This window comes from Lynx canadensis, chromosome B2, assembly GCF_007474595.2.
Source record: "Lynx canadensis isolate LIC74 chromosome B2, mLynCan4.pri.v2, whole genome shotgun sequence".
Taxonomy (NCBI): domain Eukaryota; kingdom Metazoa; phylum Chordata; class Mammalia; order Carnivora; family Felidae; genus Lynx; species Lynx canadensis.
In genome coordinates, this window is record NC_044307.1 from 2,477,042 (window position 1) to 2,487,556 (window position 10,515).

General features: G+C 39.8%; 1 pseudogene; it reads left to right on the forward strand.

Annotated features, from left to right (window-relative positions):
- The first annotated feature begins 2,292 nt into the window (after nt 1–2,292).
- Nucleotides 2,293–3,246, forward strand: LOC115514757 (annotated as a pseudogene).
- The last annotated feature ends 7,269 nt before the right edge of the window (nt 3,247–10,515 follow it).

The window sequence follows — 10,515 nt, forward strand, 5'->3', positions numbered from 1 at the left end:
CACACAATCCTGGAAAGCAGCAAATCATATGTACATGTTCATCTCACCAGGATTTTATCTTTTCTCAACTTTCTTCTTTGTCCTGATTGACATAATATTGTTAACATATATCATTAGTTTATTCTAAAGCTGCAGTAGCATATTGGTGTTTTCTTGGGATGAGTTTACATTTTAGTTTTGCCCTTCTTCACTTTGGTAGTGCTTCCTTTATCAGGCACATTAAAAGTTTGTGGGCAATTATTTCAAGTAAATGTATCAATATCTGTGTGTGTGCCTATGAGACTCAAGCATGGTTTGTTTTTATTTGTTCTTCTGAGCAGATGTTAGTCAGAGGACACGTTTTGTTGTTGCACATTTAGACTGTCACAAATAACTGTATAATTATTACTTTTAAGAAAATTTTTCTGCATAGATTTTTTGTGTGGAGACCACTGATCATACGTTTATACGAAATTAAAGAAGGTATAATATAGTGTCAAATACCAAATCCTCCCTCCAAATATTATGAATGTTTTATGCCCTTTTTGTACCTGTTTCTTTCACACATCAATGGGTCCTCCCCGAAACCTGAATCAGATTTTAAAGTCTTAGAAGAATTAAAAATGCACGGTATGCCCAACCATTTGAATATGATACAACTGAAGGACTCATTTTCTGATGCCTCTTAGGTCAGAACTATTCATCTTCTTCCGTTACAGTAAGCATTGGATGAAAATGGTCAACACCCAGGCTCGTACCTGGGAATGTGTTTGGTCCAGTGTCACTAACTCTGCAAGGTAGTTCCCAGAAAGGTGATGATTGATGTAATGTGGACAGATGTCTGAGATTTTGTATAATACCAAAATATTGGTTTCTTTATATCTTTTCTTATTCTACTATAAGTGTTGCATTATAGTTCTATGACCCATTATTGTTTTGAGAATGTATCTGTCTTGATCTCTGTGTCTTTATCTCTTTATTTATTTTATCACAGGGACTGATGTAAAACATGACAGGTTATACATAATTACATGGTTGGATAACTTTCTAAAATGTTTATTCTGATTAAGATGTCGGTAAGGAATAATCCTAACTGTTTCAGGAATTTTAAGAAATATAATTGGTAATATGTGAAATGGAAACCTGCAGAAGGAAGAAGAAAGCATTGGTCAATGGATTTTAGAGTTCTGATTCCAGCTGGCTCTGCATGGCCAATGAATTTTCAGAGTTTCTGTTAAATTCGTATGTTCATTGAAGCAGTTTTCAGGCAAAAGTTGAGCACTGTAATTGAATGGTGGTTTTTCGTGTTCTCTCTGATTGTTTAATTGTTTTAGTAATACAAAAAAAAAACCACAAAACAAACAAACAACTGTGTCTTTCCCAAATATAATACATTAGTTAGACAGGCAATACTGCCAAAATATTTATACAGAAATAGTGGTGAGATTTTGAATGTAATTGAATTCTTTGTATAAGTACATCCTACGTCATAAGTTCCTATGTCAGAATGCTTGTACACATTAAGTTATATATACATACATATCTACATACGTATGTAGATAAAATACATATTTTATGTATTTTAATGTTTATTTTATTGTTTATCTATGTTTATTAATATTTATTTTATCTTAATGTTTATTTATTTTGGAGAGAGAGAGTGGGGGAGCAGGGAATGTGCAGAGAGACGGAGAGAGACGGAATCTCAAGCAGGCTCAGGGCTGTCATCAAAGAGCCTGACACGGGGATCAAACCCATGCTGCATGAGATCATGGCCTCAGGTGAAATCAACAGTCGAATGCTTAACCCACTGAGCCACTTACATGCCCCCATTATTATATTTCACTACATGCGAGGTGTGTGCAAATCCAGTTGTGTAGAATCAGGAGACACATATTTATAATAACATCTCTCCTTCGCTCTGCATCTCTTTCTGATTCTTTCTGAGCTCTTTCTCTTTTCCCTTATACATTTAATAGAACTTTAAGTTTGGAATGTACACACATTTTTACAGTACTTCAAGTTCTAGTAAGTGCAGACTGATACACCTTATATTCCTTTGACTGATGCAAATAAAATGTCCATTATTTCACTTTTCTCATATTAAATATTAATAATTAACTTTTGGTGATAATGTGAAACTATATTGGTATAAGCTATGTCAATTTCAGGGAGTACATCATTTATTTATGTTATTGCTGATAAATTCCATGCCCTTGTCTTTTCATAAGATCATTTCAACCCCCTACCAAGTTGTTTTCTTTTTGAAGATTTCTTTTAAAAATTGCTAAATACTTGATCTTGACAGGAAACATGTGGTAAGAAAGGATGGACCCGAAAAATGGAAGTTCTTTCACGGGCTTTATCCTGCTGGGTTTCTCTGACCGGCCTCAGCTGGAGCGAGTCCTCTTTGTGGTTCTTCTGATCTTCTATCTGCTCACCCTGCTGGGAAACACAAGCATCATTGCGTTGTCCCGCCTGGACCCACACCTGCAGACTCCCATGTACTTTTTCCTGTCCAACCTAAGCTTTCTGGACCTGTGTTACACGACCAGCACTGTTCCTCAGCTGCTGGTTCATCTCAGGGGACCAGACAAGTCCATCTCCTTCGCTGGCTGTGTAGCTCAGCTGTTTGTCTCTCTAGGGTTGGGATGCACAGAATGCATTCTGTTGGGGGTGATGGCATTTGACCGCTACGCAGCCATCTGCAGGCCCCTGCACTACACAGTGATCATGCACCCCCGTCTCTGTGCCCTGATGGCTTCTGCATCGTGGTTCATTGGTTTTGCCAACTCCTCGTTGCAGACGGTGCTCACCTTCTTTGTACCACTTTGTGGGAGAAAGAAAATAGATCACTTCTTTTGTGAGGTCCCCCCACTGCTCAAGCTTGCCTGTGTTGACACCACTGTGAATGAGTCTGAGCTCTTCTTTGTCAGTGTGATCATTCTTCTCATACCTGTGGCATTAATCACGTTGTCCTATGGTCGAATCGTCAGGGCAGTGTTAAGAATAAAGTCAGCTGCTGGACAGAGGAAAGCTTTTGGGACATGTGGGTCCCACCTCACGGTGGTGTCCCTGTTCTACGGCACGGCCATCTATGCTTACCTGCAGCCCAGCAACAACTACTCCCAAGATCAGGGCAAATTCATTTCTCTCTTCTACACCATCGTCACCCCCATGGTCAACCCCTTCATATATACTCTGCGGAACAGGGATGTGACAGGAGCAATGAGGAAGGTGTTCTGTGGGGGATATGACTCCAGATGACTGGGGGGCAAGACCCTCTGATGGAAGAATTTGAGTTCAGAGTCTTTCTGCTTTGGTGTCCTGCACGTGTCATCCAACATTTCCCCTGACGACTCTCAAGGGGATTTTCTTATCTCCTTCTTTCGTGCAAGTGAGTGTTCAAACTCTGAGTTCATGGATTCATTGCAGCCTCCAGAGATTCTGATTTAGAGCATCTGCATCATATTATTATTTCAAAAACCTCCACAAGATTTTGTTATTTCACTCCCTTTTGGGAGCACTATTTCTTTCCTAATTGCAAACAGACATCTACACACATATGATAAAAACACAGCCAATAAGAATATGTAACACCAATACAGTGTCAGAAACAATTATGTATTAAATTTGTTTTAATGTTTATTTATTTTGAGAGAGAGAGAGAGAGAGAGAGAGAGAGAGAGAGAGAGAGAGAGACAGAGAACAGAAGTGAGCGACAGGCAGAGAGAGCCAAAGAGAGGGACAATACCAAGGAGGATCTGAGCAGCTAGCCCAGAGTATGATTAGGGGCTGGAACTCACAAACTGTGACAACATGACCCAAGCCAAAATCAAGATTTGGATGCCTAACTGACTGAGCCACCCAAGCACACCAGAAATATTAATATTTTAGTATTTTCTAACAATTGCTGGAGGCATATCCCTTTTTCTTGCATTTTGATCATGGCTCTGATAGAAGGTCCATAAGTTGACTGTATCACAGATCTTTGACACAAGTAGGTGGGGCAACAGTGTAAAAAACTTTTAGGTCAAAGAAAAACCTACTAACATCAATCCTGATAAACCCATTCAGATATCAGGCCCTCGTGTGACCTCACAGGTATGACAATGGTTTTATGTAGCCTTCATGTCATGGAGGGGGAGGGTGGGATGCATACCTGCCAGTGACACTGAGAACTTGAGCTGGTAACACACCATGTGGTGCTCACGTGTCATTATGTGCAAAGTCGGAGAAGCACCAATGTGCGGTGTGCATGTTGGTGAGATTCAGTGTGTGATCCAACCCGTTCATTAGAAATGACTTTTGGGGACATTATCATGGAGGAACAATACATGACCCAAGTCCTATCTCATATGCTACTTGTTTTACCTATAGTAATGCAGGAAAAGTTTTAAAGGGTAAAAGATATTTAGATCCTCTTTTCATACCATTTTCAAATTCTTTTATCCAGGCTTCAAGTGATCAAGGCTTTTATATCTCACATCCTCCAAGGGCTCCATATATTTGAATGCGGCGACATACTATGAAAATATGGGAAATGAATATTACTTCCCAGAAAATCCCATGTTCTGTGCAGATTGCTCAGATTCCCCAGGAGGAAACTTAAACAAAATAGGATTGTATGTTAATTGTAAAAAAAATCGCCGTATGTCTTATCTTTACAAGTAGCCATCTTATTATGAAATAACTGTTATACAATTCTGAGTGATGAGTAAGAAATAGAAACATCCCATAACAAGTGAATGTGACATTGTAGTCTTCCTTTTATTTTTTACTTTATTAATCTTTTAAATTGCATCCAAGTTACTTAAGGTATGGTGCAGTAATGATTTCGGGAGTAGATTCCAGTAATTCATCCCACAGATGGGACACCCAATGCTCATGCCGGCACGTGTCCTCCTTAAAGACCCTTGCCCAATTAGCCCATTCCCCTACCCAAAACCCCTGCAGCAACCTCAGTTTGTTCTGTGTATTTAAGAGTCTCTTACGTTTCATCGCCCTCCCCATTTTCATATTATTTTTGCTTCCCTACCTTATGTTCACCTGTTTTCTGTCTTCAATTGAACATATGAGTGAAGTCATATGATATTTGTTTTTCTTTGACTAATTTTGCTTAGGATGACATACTCTAGTTCAATCCACATTGTTGCAAATGGCAAGATTTCATTTTTTGAATGCCGAGTAATATTCCATCGTATATATATTCCATATCTTCTTTATCCATTCGTCGCTCAGTGGACATCTACACTCTTTCCATACTTTGGCTTTGTCGATGGTGCTGCTATCCACATTGGGGTGCATGTGCCCCTTTGAATCAGCACTTCTGTATCCTTGGGATAAATACCTGGTAGCACTACTGCTGGGTCATAGGGTATTTCTGTTTTTAATTTTTTCAGGAACCTACATACCGTTTTCCAGAGTGGCCGCACCAGTTTGCATTCGCACCAGAAGTGCAGGAAGGTTCCTCTTTGTACTCTCGCCAATATCAGTTCTCTCATTCTTGGATCATGCTCTTTTGCCTGTTTCCTTCTTTTTTCTTTTTAAAAAGGGTTTTTAAATATTTATTTATTAGAGAGGGAGAAGGGGCAAAGAGACAGATAGGGTGACACAGACTCTGAAACAGGCTGTAGGAGCTGAGCTGTCACCATAGAGCCTGACATGGGGCTCGGACTCATGGACCTTGAGAACAAGACCTGAGCCATCTCCGGAGGCAAAGGAAAAAAAAGCAAAAATCAACTATTGATTCATAATGAACTCGAGATAAACAGCTTCTGCACAGCGAAGGAAGCAATCAGCAAAACTAAAAGGCAACCAATGGAATGGGAGAATATTTTTGCAAATGACGTATCAGATAAAGGGATAGCATCCACAATCTATAAAGAACTTATCAAACGTAACACCCCAAAAAACAAATAATCCAGTGAAGAAATGGGAAAAAGACATGAATAGACACTTTTCCAAAGAAGACATCCAAATGGCCCACAGACACATGAAAAAATGCTCCATATCACCCATCATCAAGGAAATAGAAAGTAAAACCACAATGAGATATCCCCTCATGACTGCGAGAATGGCTAAAGTCAACATCTCAGGCAACAACAGATGTTGGCAAGGATTTGGAGAAAGAGGATCTCTTTTGCACTGCTGGTGGGAATGCAAACTGGTGCAGCCTCTCTGGAAAATAGTATGGAGGGTCCACAAAAAGTTAAAAATAGAACTGCCCTAAAATACAGCAATTGCGCTACTAGGTATTTATCCAAGGGATACAGGTGTAGTGTGTCGAGGGGGCACATGCACCCCAATATTTATTGCAGCACCATCAACAATAGCCAAATTATAGAAAGAGCCCAAATATCCATCAACAGATGAATGGATAAAGAAGATATATGCAATGGAGTATTACTCAACAATCAAAAAGAATGAAATCTTGCCATGTGCAGCGACGTGGATGAGGGTATTACGCTAAGTGAAATAAGTCAGAGAAAGACAAAATGACTTCACTCATATGAGGAGTTTAAGATGCAAAACAGATGAACATAAAGGAAGGGAAGCAAAAGTAATGTAAAAACAGGGAGGAGGGCAAAACATAAGAGACTGGTAAATACAGAGAACAAACTGAGGTTGCTGAAAGGTTGTGGGAGGGGGGATGGGCTAAATGGGCAAGGGGCATTAAGGAAGACACTTGTGACGAGCACTGGGAGTCATGTGTAGGGGATGAATCACTGGGTTCGATTCCTCAAATCACTGTTGCACTATAGGCTCACAATGTGGATGTAAATTAAAATATATATATTTATTTTAAAAAGATTTCGAATTTGATTGCAGAGACTAGCTGAGTTTCAAAACCCATGTACATTGTATTTAAAAAATAGATACTGTAAAAATTTATTTCAGTTAATCGTTAAAACCCTCGGGTACAAACTGAACAGTGTTTTAGAGGATTTAAGACTTTTTCCCCATAACTATATTGGAAGTTTGGTAGAATTTGGTTGCCCTCCTTTATATTCATGCTAAAGATTAGAATGTGCTTCATTATTAGCCCTGTGATCCAATATAAGGTCATTATGAATGAGATTGAATGAAGAATTTATTCACATATTTAAAATTAAAATTAAGTAAGGGAATGGATTCTTCCTTACATATTTATATGTAAATATTTTGGTCAGTTATGAGGAAAAAATCTTTAGTGTTCTATAAAACATGTAGGTCATTCACAGATGGGAGCTAAGCTAGCTGGGGAGGTCTAGGGAGTTACTTGTCCTCTAAGAGATACGTGAACTAATAGAAGAGACAGATTAGGTCTGTCTGGCATTGTCCTCCACAGTCATTGTCCCTGAGGATTGCCATGTCTGGGCATCTCAGTGACAGGGCTCATTAAGAGTGTGGGACATCCTTTTCCAGGAGACATCAGCGGAGGAAGGGACTTGGTTCTGTGTGCCAGCCCAGCCACAGCTCAGAGTCACGGCACCCTCTCGCCTGCTCGTAAGGGTCTCAGAGTCACAGAGGCAGGTCATTGTATTCGGGAAACCATACTGAGAGTTTGTGACTGCCTTCATCTTCTACCTCCGAGAGCCAGAGTGCAGATCTCTGGTGTCACATGAGGACGTGTGAAGTCATCCTGAGAAAGTGTCCTTTTGCTTCAGAAAAACGTACGGATGCCCCAGTGCTGGTAGAGTCAACCTTTGCGTTTCCTGCAGGCACTGATTCTACATGTCTGCGTTCCTGTTCCCAGAAGTGAATTTAGGCACTAACTTGGAATGAGGTAGGGAAATAGCTTAGATCCAACAGAGGAGGTGAGAGAAGGTGAGTAAAATGGAACGAAGTCTCTGTGTTGCTCTAGGAATTGGCAAATTAGTTTATTTTCAGATGCAAATGTTCTTGAAACAAAAATGCTAAATGGTTTGCATGTATGGTCTGTTGTCTAAAGGAACCGACTATGAGAGTTGTCAAATAATATAACTAAATTTAATTGTTCATTAGAAATGCCACCAAGTCATCCCTAGACTTTTCATTCTATTTCAGTACATTCATTATACCTCCGGATGCACGTGTGGAAAATTATTAAATATTCATGTTTAGTGATAATAAAATGTGCCCTTTCTGCATAAGTGTACAAGTATTAGATTACATGCTCCCATGCTTTCTCTTTGGTTCCTTACTGTCTGTGAAATGGGATAATATTTGTCCCCTATGCAAAAACTCATTATGAGTATTTATATTTTCTAAATGCTCATTTTCTCCCTTATGGGTTACCACAATATCTAAAATATGCATGGAGATTTTAAAAGGTATGTTGAAAATTACAACAGGGAAGTTCCATATTGTGAATATTATCTCAATGCATCTTTATGTTGACTTTATTGTTAACAAGGTATGATGATCATTCATGGGAATACAAACACCAATATGAAAGAGACAAAGTTATGAAGATAGTTGAATGTTCATTCATTTGTCATTGCCACTCGAGACCACATTGCCAAATGACAACTTGTGTCCATGTGTATGTGCGTATGTGAATGTGTGTGTGTGTGATTGCACTGAGGTGATGTATAAAGTAGACCAGGTCCTGTCCTTCTATCCTTACGCACAATCATGAGTGGACTCTTGTATGAACACTGTTGGTGACCTGCCCAGATGCTCTTTACTTGCTGGGGCTCCAATCCAAACCCTACTTGGTATGAGTATGGGCTCCAGAGTTCACAGCCATTCCATTCATGAGACAATTTCCTTCAGCTGAAAGGGAGTCACATTACCAGGAGGTCTGGGGAAACTGGTGGGGGCAGCTCACAGCCAGTGACAGACTATGAGATGGACAAAAGGTGCCAATGCCAAGGCAGGACTGCGATTCATGCTCCAGAGCTGTGCTGTCCAATATCTTAGTAAGTAGCCACGTTAGCTGCTTACATTTAAATTCATTAAATTAAATAAAATATAAAATTCAAATTCTTAGCTAGGACATTTTAAATGCTCAGGTATGACAGATGGAGACTGGGCATAGTATTGGACAGTGAGGACAGAGAATTTCTACCATCACAGATGGATGCTTCTACTGGAGAGTTCTGGCCAGCTTCTCATGGGATCAGACTCCTGCTCTGTTCCACTGGAGACCACATCCTTGCTTAGCAACATTCTCTGCTGTCTGCCTTCCCTCACCCCGTTTATCCCGAGAGCATTCCCTGAATAAACAACACGCCCTGGAAATCCTACTTCATTGTCTTCTTCCACAGAACCTGCCCTACAGCCCTGTCAGTGTTCATCACATCTGTCATTTTCTATGTAGTGATGGCTGCATTCCCCTCATTTGCTCATCCTCCCTCGTCATCGGGGGCCTGTTCTCATATGTCTGAGGTCAGCTCAGACCCATGGGACAGAAGCATCATGAAAGCAACAGTGATTCATTCATAGCATTGAGGCTGCGGAAATCTTGCCCGCCCTTTTTCAGGATTCATTCAGGAACCGGATAGGGCAGCGTGTGGATGTCAAATATATCAGTGAATGTTATATATTTGAAATGTCTTAAATAGAGACATATACTTAAGATACTTTCTCTTTAAAATGTGTAGTTTGCATACTGAGCATCTACTTTTGTGAAACTATGTATTCTTGCACTAAAACTTAGAACTGTATGTCAGCATTGAGTTATTATGGTAATGGAAATTGCTGCTCTATCACCTTACGTGTGTCAGTACTAAGAATTTAACCTCTCACATTTGAAACAATTATCTTAGTTATTATTGTAACATTGAGATGCCATTTGAATTATATACTTTTCTGACGTGAATTATTACATAGATTGGCAGTGTCTTTGTTTTGTAGCTTCGGTTAATTTTTATTTTCACTAATAACTTTTCTTTCTCTCCATGTATAATCTTTGGGTTTTCTCAAGTATTTATCTTTCATATGCAAATTAATAATATAGGTGTAACCTATCACTGGGCTTTCCTGTACCGTGTCATATTATGATAGTTACTAGGGACACATACTTTGCTCCTGTGCCCGGGAAGGACATGTTCACTATTTCCAGCCAGTTTTATTTATATAGTTTGTCTCAGATGAATCAATCCATCTTACTGCATTTAGTTATTTCATGCTACCAAACATAGATGATGGTTCTTTGTCTAATTACACCATCTTTCAAATTTTTTAAAATATTTATTTGTTTTTGAGAGAAAGACTGAGTGCGTGCAGGGGAGGGGCAGAGAGAGAAGGAGACACAGAATCTGAAGCAGGTTCCAGGATCCAAGCTGTCAGCATGAAGCCCAACATGGGGTTTGAACCCACGAACCGCAAGATCATGACCTGAGCTGACGTGGGCGCTTAACCGACTGAGCCACCCGGGTGCCCCCAATTACAACATTTTTTAAATGGGGTGAGAAGGAAATGAAATGCAATTTCCCATTATCCTCAGTGGACACATGTCCTCTCTCTTGGAAGATTGCTCTGTGTGGTGCATAAGCTTTAAGAGGGGTGGATGTGGAGAAGGGGAAGAGGAAGGAACAGAGTGACCCAGATCAACAGAACATACTCGTG